Here is a 14830-nt window from a genome sequence, read left to right on the forward strand (position 1 = left end):
AACCCATTTATCTGGTTGTTGTATCCATGACCGTTTTTATTTTAAGCCATTCAGATGTTTTATTTTTAGGTTATTGACAGCTGTGTAAGTACCCACTAGTGACCACTTTCAAAGCTGTAAAAAAACGTTGGTGTTGAGGGGACCCCCAGATAAACACATTTTTCAAATATGTTTTGTATCTTCTCAGATCATACTTTATGTACAATTAAAATATTATATGCACAGGAAAGCACATGGCATGGGCATTAATGACTATTTCTTACCAATTGAAAATATTTTTCATACTAGTTATTGAGCCTGTATGTCACAGTCACACAATAGCAGCATCATTTGGTTAACTTCTACAAGATAATAGATTTCAGGCATTCACAGCTTACATTTTGAAATGCATTTAGTCTTATTTTACTGTTAAATGAACATTGTATTGTTATACATAGATACCATTTTTGTCAGTTTGTAATTCTTCTCAGGTGAGCTTAAAGCAGTGGTCACCAACCTTTTCTGAGTCAAAATGCAAGCCGAGATCTACCGCTCACATGTATTGTTGTTCAAACCATTTAAAAACATTATACTGATGGTCAGTCACAGGGTCCACCTCGCAACGTCCCTCCGCTCTCCCTTTCCTCCACTGACACTGTCTTCCAGCTGATGGTGAAACTCGAGTCGCCTCATGCACAAATTCATGATACACTTTCCTACTCCTTCATTACAGTTGGTTGTAGCAGGAGTGGAAGTAGGAAGAATGCACATTTTATGGCTTATAAAAGTGTTGAATAAAAAGTGTTGACAGTGCTGAGTAAGAACTAGCGTTGCATAATATTGTAGTCTATAGCAGCGGTCCCAAACCACCGGGCCACGGACATTCGCTACCGGGCCACACGGAAAGGATAAATATACATATTTTTCTTTATTTTTGGGGGGTAAAATAATAATTCTATACAATTATAGGCTATTTGTGCAGTAATTACATTGACCTTGGTGCAGTCTGTTGGTCCCTTTCTCACCACTCTAATATCTCTGTCAGGGCCACAACAGTTTACAGACTTTGAACTTGAGTAATGTGTGTGCAGCGAGTTCATCACGGTCTACGTGAGCTGTGTTGCACGCCAACTTTATACTATGTTAGCTGACATGAATAAAAACAAACAAACATAGCTGGAGAGCTTCTTCAGAAGGTGTAAGGGAGATAAAAGGCCCAACGACGTTGTTGATAATGCAGACAGCGGAGCCCAAGACTGCAAAAAAAAAAATAGCCTCATTCAATGGAAAATATGATGTTCTACCTAAAATATGGCTTTATTGTGACAGTTGACTTGCATGTTCCAAGCCCCCTGTGCGTAGTATGTGGAGATAGGCTATCTAACGAGGCAATGAAGCCCTCAAATCTGCTTTGGCACATCTAATCCAAGCACCCTACACTTAAAGACAAACCTGTTGAATTCTTTGAGCGAAGAAAACGTGAACATGAAGGACAGAAGTAAGTCTTGAAAGCCACCACATCAACAAACGTGGCAGCACTGAGAGCGTCATACTTAGTGGCTAGCTGTATTGCTAAAGGCCAAGTAGCCTTTCACTATTGTCGAGGAGTTGATTCTACCTGCTGCAAAGGACATTTGTTGTGAACTCTTAGGAGAGGCTGCAGCTAAAATGATTGCACAGGTTTCTCTTTTGGCTAAAAATGTATTTATCTTTTCCGTGCGGCCCGGTATCGGTCCGCAGCCCAGTGTTTAGGGACCCCTGCTCTAAGACGTTGGGTCTCAACAACAGTAATGATGTTGTTAGACCCACACACACACTCATCCAACAGGTATTTTGTGACAGGTACTGGCTCTGTCTGTATCTGGAGTGAGACTAGACTGCTTATTCTGACATTCAGTATGGGTCTCGTAGTCAGAATTTTATTAAAATTGCCTTACAGGCAGACTGGCATAGGCCTGTGTCCTGATAGCCTCTGAGGATTTGTTTAGCAAACCATTTATTAATTTATGTATAATATATCTAACCAATAATTCTGTATCTCATTTGTCATACAGGGGGTCATCCTTAATGAATTATCCTTATTCATGAAATAATCATAATTTATAGGATTGATTTTGCCTAGTGCTTTCTACCAGGTGCTCAATATGCTTCATATGATATGGGGGTAAACTGAAGCCAGATATGGCCCAGTACTACAATGACTGTCTGTGAGGAACCAACAGAGTGTTTTTCCAGTGTAATGATGAATTAGAGAGGAAGGGAGTCCATCGTCCTGCATTAATGAGTCAAATGAAGTGATGATGGAATGGCAGCTGGATACCAGAGCAGGGAGAATGTAGTCCTTTTGTCTGTCACCAGGGTGGCCTTAACTGCCTGATTGACTGAGGATAGGGATCCATGGTGGATGGAGCTGCTGCTTATGATTCTATGATATTCTCTTCTCCTCGCTTCTCTTCTCCTCCTCTTAGTTGTTCAGGTGTCTTATGGCTTGGGTTAGAAGCTATTTAGGAGCCTCTTGGACCTAGACATGGCGCTCTGGTACCACTTGCCGTGCCTTCCTCTGATACCGCCTGGTATAGACGTCCTGGATGGCAAGAAGCTTGGCCCCGGTGATGTACTGGGCCATACGCACTACCCTCTGTTAAAGGTCGACCGATTGTGATTTTTCAATGCCGATACCGATTATTGGAGGACCCAAAAAAAATCTGATACCGATTAATCGGCCAATTTAAAAACATTTTTTATTTGTAATAATGACAATTACAACAATACTGAATGAACACTTATTTTAACTTAATAAAATACATCAATAAAATCTATTTAGCCTCAAATAAATAATGAAACATGTTCAATTTGGTTTAAATAATGCAACAAAAAAAAACTGTTGGAGAAGAAAGTAAAAGTGCAATATGTGCCATGTAAGAAAGCTAACATTTAAATTCCTTGCTCAGAACATGAGATCATATGAAAGCTGTTGGTTCATTTTAACATGAGTCTTCAATATTCCCAGGTAAGAAGTTTTAGGTTGTAGTTATTATAGGAATTATTAGGACTATTTCTCTCTATACCATTTGTATTTCATTAACCTTTGACTATTGGATGTTCTTATAGGCACTTTAGTATTGCCAGTGTAACAATATAGCTTCTGCCCCTCTATTCGCTCCTCCCTGGGCTCGAACCAGGAACACATCGACAACAGCTTGGACCATGTTAGTTTGTTGGTGATGTGGACACCAAGGAACTTGAAGCTCTCAACCTGCTCCGCTACAGCCCCGTCAATGAGAATGGAGCGTGCTCGGTCCTCCTTTTCCTGGGGTCCACAATCATCTCCTTTCTCTTGATCATGTTGAGGGAGAAGTTATTGTCCTGGCACCACACGGCCAGGTCTCTGACCTTCCAAAAGGCTGTCTCATCATTGTCGGTGATCAGGCCTACCTACCACTGTTGTGTCATCAGCAGACTTAATGATGGTGTTGGAGTCATGCCTGGCCATGCAGTCATGAGTGAACAGGGAGTACAGGAGGGGGCTGAGCACACACCTCTGAGGGGTCCCCATGTTGAGGATCAGTGTTGTGGATGTGCTGTTACCTACCTTTACCACCTGGGTAAGGGCATGTAACACTTTGAAGTCACATTTCGTACAGTTTGAACACTTCTTTTTTATTATATTACATGTTAAATTCTAGCCTCTGTGGTGCTTGTACACAAGCTGCAATGGAAATGCTGAAAAAAATGAAAAAGGTCACACACCAGATTCTCTGCAGCTTCATGTCTCTCTAAATGACGGGCCTTGGCCAAAGAGCTCTGTAGAATGTATTTAGTGCAATACCATGGATGCCACTGCTAGTCCTGCCCGAGGTCTTAGCTCACAGATTACTGCACCTGTACATAGCCCATCTATAAATTAGCCCAAACAACTACCTCTTCCCCTACTGTATTTATTTATTTTGCTCCTTTGCACCCCATTATTTCTACTTTGCACATTCTTCCACTGCAAATCTACCATTCCAGTGTTTTACTTGCTATACTGTATTTACTTTGCCACCATGGCCTTTTTTTGTGTCTTTTTTGCCTTTATCTCACCTCATTTGCTCACATTGTATATAGACTTATTTTTCTACTGTATTATTGACTGTATGTTTGTTTTACTCCATGTGTAACTCTGTGTTGTTGTATGTGTCAAACTGCTTTGCTTTAACTTGGCCAGGTCGCAATTGTAAATGAGAACTTGTTCTCAACTTGCCTACCTGGTCAAATAAAGGTGAAATAAAAAAATAAAAACATGAAACCTTTAGAATGTGTCTGATGGTACACGGACCTTTAGAATGTGTCTGATAGAACATGGAACCTTTAGAATGTGTCTGATAGAACATGGAACCTTTAGAATGTGTCTAATAGAACATGGAACCTTTAGAATGTGTCTGATGGTGCACAGACCTTTAGAATGTTGCAGATTGAACATGGAACCTTTAGAATGTTGCAGATAGAACATGGAACCTTTAGAATGTTGCCATATTTATATCTGCAGCAACGCTCTGAATATCTGTTGAACAACATGTCATGTCTAGTGGGTGGGGTTATATCCTTCCTGTTTGGCCCTGTCCGGGGGTATCATCGGATGGGGCCACAGTGTCTCCTGACCCCTCCTGTCTCAGCCTACAGTATTTATGCTGCAGTAGCTTGTGTCGGAGGGCTAGGATCAGTTTGTTATATCTAGAGTACTTTTCCTGTCTTATCCGGTGTCCTGTGTGAATTTAAGTATGCTCTCTCTTTCTCTCTTTCTTTCTCTCTCTCGGATGACCCGAGCTCTAGGACCATGCCTCAGGACTACCTGGTATGATGACTGCTTGCTGTCCCCAGTCCACCTGGCCGTGCTGCTGCTCCAGTTTCAACTGTTCTGCCTGCGGCTATGGAATCCTGACCTGTTCACCGGACGTGCTACCTGTCCCAGACCTACTGTTTTCAACTCTCTAGAGACAGCAGGAGTGGTAGAGATACTTTTAATGATTGGTTATGAAAAGGCAACTGACATTTAGTCCTGAGGTGCTGACCTGTTGCAACCTCGACAACTACTGTGATTATTATTATTATTTGACCATGCTGGTCATTTATGAACATTTGAACATCTTGGCCATGTTCTGTAATAATCTCCACCCGGCACAGCCAGAAGAAGACTGGCCATACCTCATAGCCTGGTTCCTCTCTAGGTTTCTTCCTAAGTTTTGGCCTTTCTGTACAGCACTTTGAGATATCAGCTGATGTACGAAGGGCTATATAAATACATTTGATTTGATTTGATTAGTCATGACACTATTTGGTGTTCTTGCCTCTTGGATGACAGACTGTGCAAACTCCCAACTGATGGAGAGACAATACAACCTGGGTTGGAGTCCTCTATTCTCCATCAGAGCCTGCTGTCTATAGTTTTGTTTCTTTGTTATCCCAGTCTCATGTTTAGTCGCTGCATCCCGAGAGATGTCAGGAAGCCGCCCTTCAAACTCCCTGGCCGGTGGTGGCAGGGCTGGCATCGGTCCTGCCGCCCGGCTCTGTTGGTTTAACATAGCCTGGTCCAGACACCCAGCCTAAACCCAGCTACCGACCCAGTTCTCACTCTCTCAGTGCCAGAGCATGGCTTTCACAACAGCCACACTGAATAATAATAACACTATATGCCACTGTACAGACACTTTCATCCAAATTGACTTACAGCATAGGACAGTTCTTACATTTTGTGTAGGCCTTTGTAATCCCTGTGGGAATTGAACACACAACCTTGGATTTGGATAGTGTCCTGCTCTTACCAATAGAGCAACACAGTACTTCAATTCCAGCCATGCAGTTATCAAGCAACATTCCTTGAACATTCTCAGAAGTAGAACTTTTTGGCAGACATGTTCTGTGGTTTGACATCTTTATAATGTGTGGAAGAAGAAGCAGCATGGTCCCTGTCACAGTGTAGATGTAGATCACTGTCCCCCTCCAGCTAATGAGCACCCTTCAACTAGGGAAGCTTCTGGTCGATTCCTCAGGATGACATTTTAAGTACTGTGAAAGACAAATATATGAGGCTACTAATGCCACCAACATGTGTCATATTGTCAATATAGGTTGGTAATTGCAATAACCTATACTCATATTTCTTTCCATCAATCCGTTTGACAACAGTGTGATTGTCGGTGCGCTTCATAAAAATTCAGTGTTCCCAGTGCAGCCCCTTGTGCAGGTTTGAATCGATTCAAGCAGGTTGATCACGGTTGATCTCTCCTGCTTTAGGACTAAACCCGGGATTAAAAAGGTTTCCCACCGGACTATGTATTTCAGAGCAAATTAGCTGACTATTACTGTGATTCATTGTATTTAAATAAGAATCAAGGGACGGTTTAATTGATTTGAAACTATGTTATGTAACATTCGTGTCAAGTGCACTGTAGGCTATTAAACATCAAGTCATTTCCAGAGAGAAATTTGTTGTAGGCAAGTGAAAATCGCATGTGTTGTATGTTGTGTTGCAGATGGAAATTCTATTTTTTTTTTAAATGATGTTGGGTAACCCTGTCATTTTGATGATGAGCTCAGGGTTGTTTGTGCTTTTAAATTAATCAATCCATTGATCTGGGAGCATTAACTGGTTCTCAGAATAATTCTCAGGAATTACACATTTATAATAACATATTTACAATGAAATATTTGATATGAAATAAATCACTTGAAATGGAATTCAAGAAATGTAAAACTTTTTTGGAATTAAATGGGGAAAATTTCAGAAGAAAAAATGGTGTTTGACCATATCCTGCAAATTACTGCTATGGAGGCAAAAGGTAACAGAATAACTTGGCATCAGAATCCGTTCTATCGGGTGAATGAAACAGAGGATCTGACAGAGAGCAGTAGTTCTGCTTCCCTGGGTAGTCATTATGTTACACCTGCAGTTAATCCCTCACTGGAGACTTCATGTGCAACCTGTTCCTATAAACTATTACACTGGCCCAAATTGATCTGGCATTAATTAATGTTTTGTATTCTGGTGTTGGCGCCCATCTAGTGTGTACATAAGTCATATATATGTGTGTGTATATATATATATATATATATATATACACTGCTCAAAAAAATAAAGGGAACACTTAAACAACACAATGTAACTCCAAGTCAATCACACTTCTGTGAAATCAAACTGTGCACTTAGGAAGCAACACTGATTGACAATACATTTCACATGCTGTTGTGCAAATGAAATAAACAAAAGGTGGAAATTATAGGCAATAAGCAAGACACCCCCTATAAAGGAGTGGTTCTGAAGGTGGTGACCACAGACCACTTCTCAGTTCCTATGCTTCCTGGCTGATGTTTTGGTCACTTTTGAATGCTGGCGGTGCTTTCACTCTAGTGGTAGCATGAGACGGAGTCTACAACCCACACAAGTGGCTCAGGTAGTGCAGCTCATCCAGGATGGCACATCAATGCGAGCTGTGGCAAGAAGGTTTGCTGTGTCTGTCAGCGTAGTGTCCAGAGCATGGAGGCGCTACCAGGAGACAGGCCAGTACATCAGGAGACGTGGAGGAGGCCATAGGAGGGCAAAAACCCAGCAGCAGGACCGCTACCTCCGCCTTTGTGCAAGGAGGAGCAGGAGGAGCACTGCCAGAGCCCTGCAAAACGACCTCCAGCAGGCCACAAATGTTCATGTGTCTGCTCAAATGGTCAGAAACAGACTCCATTAGGGTTGTATGAGGGCTCGACGTCCACAGGTGGGGGTTGTGCTTTACAGCCCAACACCGTGCAGGACGTTTGGCATTTGCCAGAGAACACCAAGATTGGCAAATTCGCCACTGGCGTCCTGCGCTCTTCACAGATGAAAGCAGGTTCACACTGAGCACATGTGACAGACGTGACAGAGTCTGGAGACGCCGTGGAGAACGTTCTGCTGCCTTCCACATCCTTCAGCATGACCGGTTTGGCGGTGGGTGAGTCATGGTGTAGGGTGGCATTTGGGGGGCCGCACAGCCCTCCATGTGCTCGGCAGAGGTAGCCTGACTGCCATTAGGTACCGAGATGAGATCCTCAGACCCCTTGTGAGACCATATGCTGGTGGGGTTGGCCCTGGGTTCCTCTAAATGTAAGACAATGATAGACCTCATGTGGCTGGAGTGTGTCAGCAGTTCCTGCAAGAGGAAGGCATTGATGCTATGGACTGGCCCGCCCATTCCCCAGACCTGAATCCAATTGAGCACATCTGGGATATCACGTCTCACTCCATCCACCAAAACCACGTTGACCACAGACTGTCCAGGAGTTGGCAGGAGCATGCCCAGGAGTTGTAGGGAGGTCATACAGGCACGTGGAGGCCAAACACACACTACTGAGCCTCATTTTGACTTGTTTTAAAGAAGACTTTACATCAAAGTTGGATCAGCCCGTAGTGTGGTTTTCCACTTTAATTTTGAGTGTGACTCCAAATCCAGACCTCCATGGGTTGATAAATTTGATTTCCATTGATCATTTTTGTGTGATTTTGTTGTCAGCACATTCAACTATGTAAAGAAAAAAGTATTTAATAAGAATATATCATTCATTCAGATCTAGGATGTGTTATTTTAGTGTTCCCTTTATTTTTTGAGCAGTGTATATATACAGGAAGAGGATGGGCCAGATAGATTTAATTTTTTATCTGTTATTTTACCAGGTAAGTTGACTGAGAACACATTATCATTTGCAGCAACAACCTGGGGAACAGTTACAGGGGATGAATGAGCCAATTGAACACTGGGGATTATTAGGTGACCATGAAGGTTTGAGGGCCAGATTGGGAATTTAGCCAGGACACCAGGGTTAACACCCCTACTCTTACGATAAGTGCCATGGGATCTTTAATGACCTCAGAGAGTCAGGACACCCATTTAACGTCCCATCAGAAAGACGGCACCCTACGCAGGGCAGTGTCCCCAATCATTGACCTGGGGCATTGGGATATTGTTGGGACCAGAGGAAAGAGTGCCTCCTACTGGCCCTCCAACACCACTTCGAGCAGTATCTGGTCTCCCATCCAGGAACTGACCAGGACCCCAACCCTACTTAGCTTCAGAAGCAAGCCAGCAGTAGTATGCAGGGTGGTAATGCTGCTGGCCAGATGACAACCAGGTCCTCCAAAATGAAGGAATAAGTTAGTGGGTTCCAGAAAGCAGACTTTCTCCATCCATCAATCCATTCATTAATTCCTTAAGGTATTCATTCACTTTCCATCCTCTCCCCGTCTCTCTTTCCACCCCTCTCTCTTCTCTCCACCCGTCTTCTCTCCATCTTTCTCCCCCCCTCCCCAATAGTTGTGATCTGCCCCGTGGAGATCATGTTCATCCTGGACAGCTCAGAGAAGGCCAAGGTGCTGCTGTTTGAGAATCAGAAGAACTTGGTCCTGCGTTTCAGCACGTGGCAGGTTGGAGACTGAGGATGATGCTAGCTGCGCTGCATTACGGCAGGTTGGTACTGTAGAGGTTAGAGGGATGAGCTAGCAACAAGAGAGACAAGGGTTCTATCCCATGACAGACAGGACAAACATCTGGTTGGTGGTGGGCTGGCAATCAGTTTGTTGCTGTTATTAGTATCCCACTGTAGATGTAATCTTCTGCCCTTGTGCCCACAAGCAATGCACTTAACCCTAACTGCTCTCCATCTTCTTCTGTTCCAGAGCAGAGTGGCGTCCATGGCCTACATCGGACACAGATCCTACGCCATCATTAACGCTACACAGGTCAGCATATCTTTATTTGGTCCCCTACAGATGATTGATGGATGTTAAACTAACCTTCAACTAACTTTTAACGAACTATCCACTAAACCTAACCCAAGCTCTAGCCCCAAGCCAACAGGGTTGCAGATAAACGTCTGTTGATAGTTTGACCATCTATAGGGGACTATTCCAAGAAAGTAGAACCAATTGAGAACAAAGTGCTCCAAAACAAAAAACAAGTATGAGACCCAACACCAATGTCCATTGACATAATAATAAAACCCAAGTGTTTAGCCGTGAGACAGCGGCTGACAGCCTGAGGGTGACGTTGCTGATGACCAACAACGTGGACCATCCCTGCAGCCCCAGTGCCGAGGCCAAGAACCACAACATTTGTCTGTTCACCATCAGGCTGTCGGACTGCCCAGGCAGGGACTGGCCCACCAGGCTACGTTCCATCGCAGCACCCCGCCACAGCAGCACGTCCTCAGCCTCACAGACAACCTGCTGGAGGATAAATTGGAACATACATTACTGAGCACTGAGTGTGAGCTATTATTTTTTAGAATGTGCTTGTCAACACAGGGGTAAGTCCTTTTTTCTGTAATCATCCATTGGGAATGTAAAGACAATTATCTCTGAGGTGTATATTTAAATGTTGCTTCTCTTGCATCGCGTGATGTATTGATCTCTACCTTTTTGCCCTTTGTGCTGTTGTCTGTGCCCAACAATGTTTGTACCATGTTTGTGCTGCTGCCATGTTGTGTTGCTACCGTGTTGTTGTCATGTTGTGTTGCTACCATTCTGTGTTGTTGTGTTAGGTCTCTTTATGTAGTTTTGCGGTGTCTCTTGTCGTGATGTGTGTTTTGTTCTACATTTGTATTTTGAATCAAATCAAATTGTATTTGTCACATGCGCCGAATACAACACCTTACAGTGAAATGCTTACAATCCCAGCCCCCGTCCGCGTAGAATAACTTTTGCCTCTTGGTTGGCCTTCATTTTAAATAAGAGTTTGTTTTTAACTGACTAGTTAAATAAAGGTTCAATAAAAAATCAATAAAATAATTATCTTGGTTTCAGTGCCCACAGCCAAAGTCTTGTCTATGTGATATAGGAGAGAGAGGTCCCCCTGGAAGCCTAGTGAGTCCACTTTCTTATATGTCTCATCAGCTAACCTAGATGGTGTCAAACTCATTCCACAGAAATCCTAGTGTCTGCTAGTTTTTGTTTTCTCCTTTCAATTAGTACCAGGTGAAAGGTGAAAGGAGTTATTTACAAATTGGTGGCCTTAATTCATCAAAAGCATCCTCTAGTAGCCAGTTAACGTCATACACAATAACGGTCAGTTCAGGAAGTACACTGAAATTTCAATTCCAGTTTTCTCCTGAAAATCAATGACTGATTTGACTGAATTTACATGAAATTGACCTCAAACCTTCATATTTCCCAGTGTTGTGTCTGTGTGTCAGATCTGGTGTGTTGAGGTGTCCAGGTTGACAGAGGTTTACTCTGCAGTAGTGTTAAAGGAATTAGATTCCTATATGATTATCAACCAATTTAGTTAAAACACTCTGCCCATTTCTAAGAATTTGTAAGATACTTATTTGCATAAAATAGACAGAGACCAGTCTAAAAATCAATCAATAGCGTTTATTCTCAAGAGTACCGATCATGGTACAATTTACAACAGGTTATTAACTAAAAGTGACATCATAGGTTTTAAACTGTCCTTCCTCCACTCTGATACAATGGCAGTATATTTCACAAGCCTTCCCACATCGTCCACCACCTGTTAAATAATTTACTACTAGCCCAAGGTCTCTTCTCTCCCTGTGTAGAGAGAGATAAGATGTCTCGTAAGGAACACAGCATTCCACCCAGTCTGATGATAGCTCCATTAGTTTCTAACAAGGAACAGACAGTCCTTCTAATTCTGGATGAAAACTACACACATTACATTCAGTATTATGATTATAATAAGATTCATACATCCATACAGTAACATAGTAGTATTCTGTTTAGTCATAGTTCTGATTGAAATGTATACATAATTTAGTCATTATTCATAAAAATCTCTTAACATATCCACCCTATGATTAAATATTATACATCCAATCACACATCTAATTTTATTAAAAATATTAAAAGGCATACATCTATTTTTATTAGAAATATATATTGTTATCAAAATACCACCTAACAGAAACCAATACTTGCATTCACACTGACTGTTTTAGGCCTACATCGGAATCATAACTCTTCTTATCAGGATTTTTGTTACAATCTTCATCAAAGAAAGTCTAACATCAAAACAAGATACAACCTAAAATCTCTAAACATCAAAAATGGTCTTATCAAACATGTGAAGGATCCGGATTCATTCATCTACTAGGTTTGAGGTATGTATTCATCATTCCACTGGTCAGAGCTTGGAATCAGTCCGTATCTCACCATCTGTTGTCTCATTGATTTCTCCAGAGTCCTGGAAATGAGAACCTTTCACCCCGGAATCATCCGCACAAAACTAACACAGTCACACAGGTGAAGGTAGCCCATAATACAGTGATCATGAAATTTTGAGGAGGATTTTTGAGGCTCTGTTTTCCATTGTCTCCTTATATGGTTGTGAATGCGACAGGAATGAGCCTGCCCTATCTATCGTTTCCCCAAGGTGTCTGCAGCATTGTGACGTATTTGTAGGCATATCATTGGAAGATTGACCATAAGAGACTACATTTGCCAGGTGTCCGCCCGGTGTCCTCCGTCGAAATTGGTGCGTCATTTTCAGCTGCTGGTATTTTTCCATGGGATTCTGAGACGAAAGCAGGCTTCCACGAACGGTATATCAATGAAGAGATATGTGAAAAAACACCTTGAGGATTGATTCTAAACAACGTTTGCCATGTTTCGGTCGATATTATGGAGTTAATTTGGAAAAAGTTTGACGTTTTGGTGACTGAATTTTCGGTTCGTTTCGGTAGCCAAATGTGATGTACAAAACGGAGCGATTTGTCCTACACAAAGATTCTTTTAGGAAAAACTGAACATTTGCTATGTAACTGAGAATCTCCTCATTGAAAACATCCGAAGTTCTTTAAAGGTAAACAATTTTATTTATTTGGTTATCTGGTTTTTGTGAAAATGTTGCGTGCTAAATGCTACGCAAAATGCTAAGCTAGCTTGCAATACTCTTACACAAATGCTTGATTTGCTATGGTTCAAAAGCATATTTTGAAAATCTGAGATGACAGTGTTGTTAAGAAAAGGCTAAGCTTGAGAGCAGGCATATTATTTTCATTTCATTTGCCATTTTCAGAAATCGTTAACGTTGCGTTATGCTAATGAGCCTGAGGCTGTATTCACGATCCCGGATACGGGATGGGTAGTATCAAGAAGTTAATCCTGCTAAGATCTGATTTCTTGCTTTGAACTCGTCTGGTACCCCCCGTGGAACCCTAATGTTATCAGTATATACTCTCTCGTCAAAAGACCCAGATGGAGTACATTTTCTCCCGTTTGGCCAACTTCATGTTATGGTGTTGAATGAGTGTGAAAGGCATTCCCAAATGCACGAGAACGCATAGGCCTGTCCAATCTGTAGGTAAATTGGCCATAACATCATTCCCCCACACAACCACCAGATGTCTGCCCTGGGCCACTTTATCTTATTGAAATTCCAAAAGCTCAACCAGCCTGTCAGATCACCATACACATACAGGCCGTTTCCCTAGGTGAATTAACTCCATTAAGTGGAAAAGTGATAGTTGTCAACTGAGGTTTAGCTGTGGCACAGGCATAACATTCTTATTTAGCTACTGATCTGGCCGTATATTAATCCATTCCAACCATAAGTTGGAATCCCCAAACCCAGTCTCCACCTCTATAAATTCTTTAAGATCTTTTGTCTGAACTATTCTTACTGGTCCTTTATCCTGGATGATTACACTAGGAATGTCCGTTGTTTTAGGGAGATTGATTGAACTCTGGCCGACCATAGTCTCCTCACCAATTCTAACCTCTGCCACCTGGAACGGTACCATAGTATCAATTGAAAACTGGTCGAAGCCAACATACCATAACCTGGAATCCTGGGTCTTTACCGTTTTAAAGTTAATTCGTACCTTTATACAATACTTCCTCTGCTCGGGAACACAGTCAGAAACTCAAACCCTTACTATACTCCATCTGCTCCCAAATTGGGTGTATGGGTTTACATAGCCATCCCTTTCAGTGTGAGCTATGACCTGATTCCATGAATTACACAGTGATTTACACAAATACCTTCCATAGAGACCCATGGTTCTAGACTGCCAAGGAGTGAATGACCCCAGTTGGTCTACATGAAACTCAACTGAGACATCCTTCCCAATCTCACTCTCCCTTCCTTACTATTCAGTTCCAGTGACCTGCTAAGATGCTATGGTAATATCAAATTCCCCGGGTCTAGCACATGAGTCAAGTTACCCTCTTTGGCCTTCTCGGGGTTCATGGTGTACCAGGAATATGGCTCCGACAATCAGACAGCTCAGGACGGTCAGCACACCTGTAAAGCCCCACCCTTTCCCGGGAAAATATATCAACAGCCAGAGGCCAGACACACTTCCGCTTCTATGAACAAACACAGGGAAGAAATGACGGGGTTAGGGAGTGTTCGTTGAGAGATGACCCCCGGAGCCTGTTGATTCCAGTTCTCCTCTCTAACACTGTGATTGTTCAACAGTGTGTCCTAACCCTTTGCAGTGTGACATGAACCCAGGTACTCTTTCACCTATTCTCACAGCAAAGGCTGTCACCAGGAGTCCTTGATATGGCCCTTCCCAACGTGCTGCTTTCCATCTATTCTCCTCAGGGACTGGATTGAGTGAATCACCTTCTCCTGTAATTCACATGTAATGCATAAAATCTTGGACATACAGGTTTGGTTAACAAACAGTTTCTTATTTGTTCTATCTGATTATATATATTATTATTATATTTAACTTCTATGCCTATTTGTTAGCTAGATTTTTTATTTTATTAGTTTATTATCCGATAGGCCCCATCCTATGCTAGACCACAACTTACCCATCCCTCCTTTGATACCTGGCTCTGCCCAGGTAACAACCTTGCCTCCTCTAAACAATGACT

This window comes from Oncorhynchus masou, chromosome 12 (genome assembly GCF_036934945.1).
Source record: "Oncorhynchus masou masou isolate Uvic2021 chromosome 12, UVic_Omas_1.1, whole genome shotgun sequence".
In the NCBI taxonomy this organism is placed as follows: Eukaryota; Metazoa; Chordata; class Actinopteri; order Salmoniformes; family Salmonidae; genus Oncorhynchus; species Oncorhynchus masou.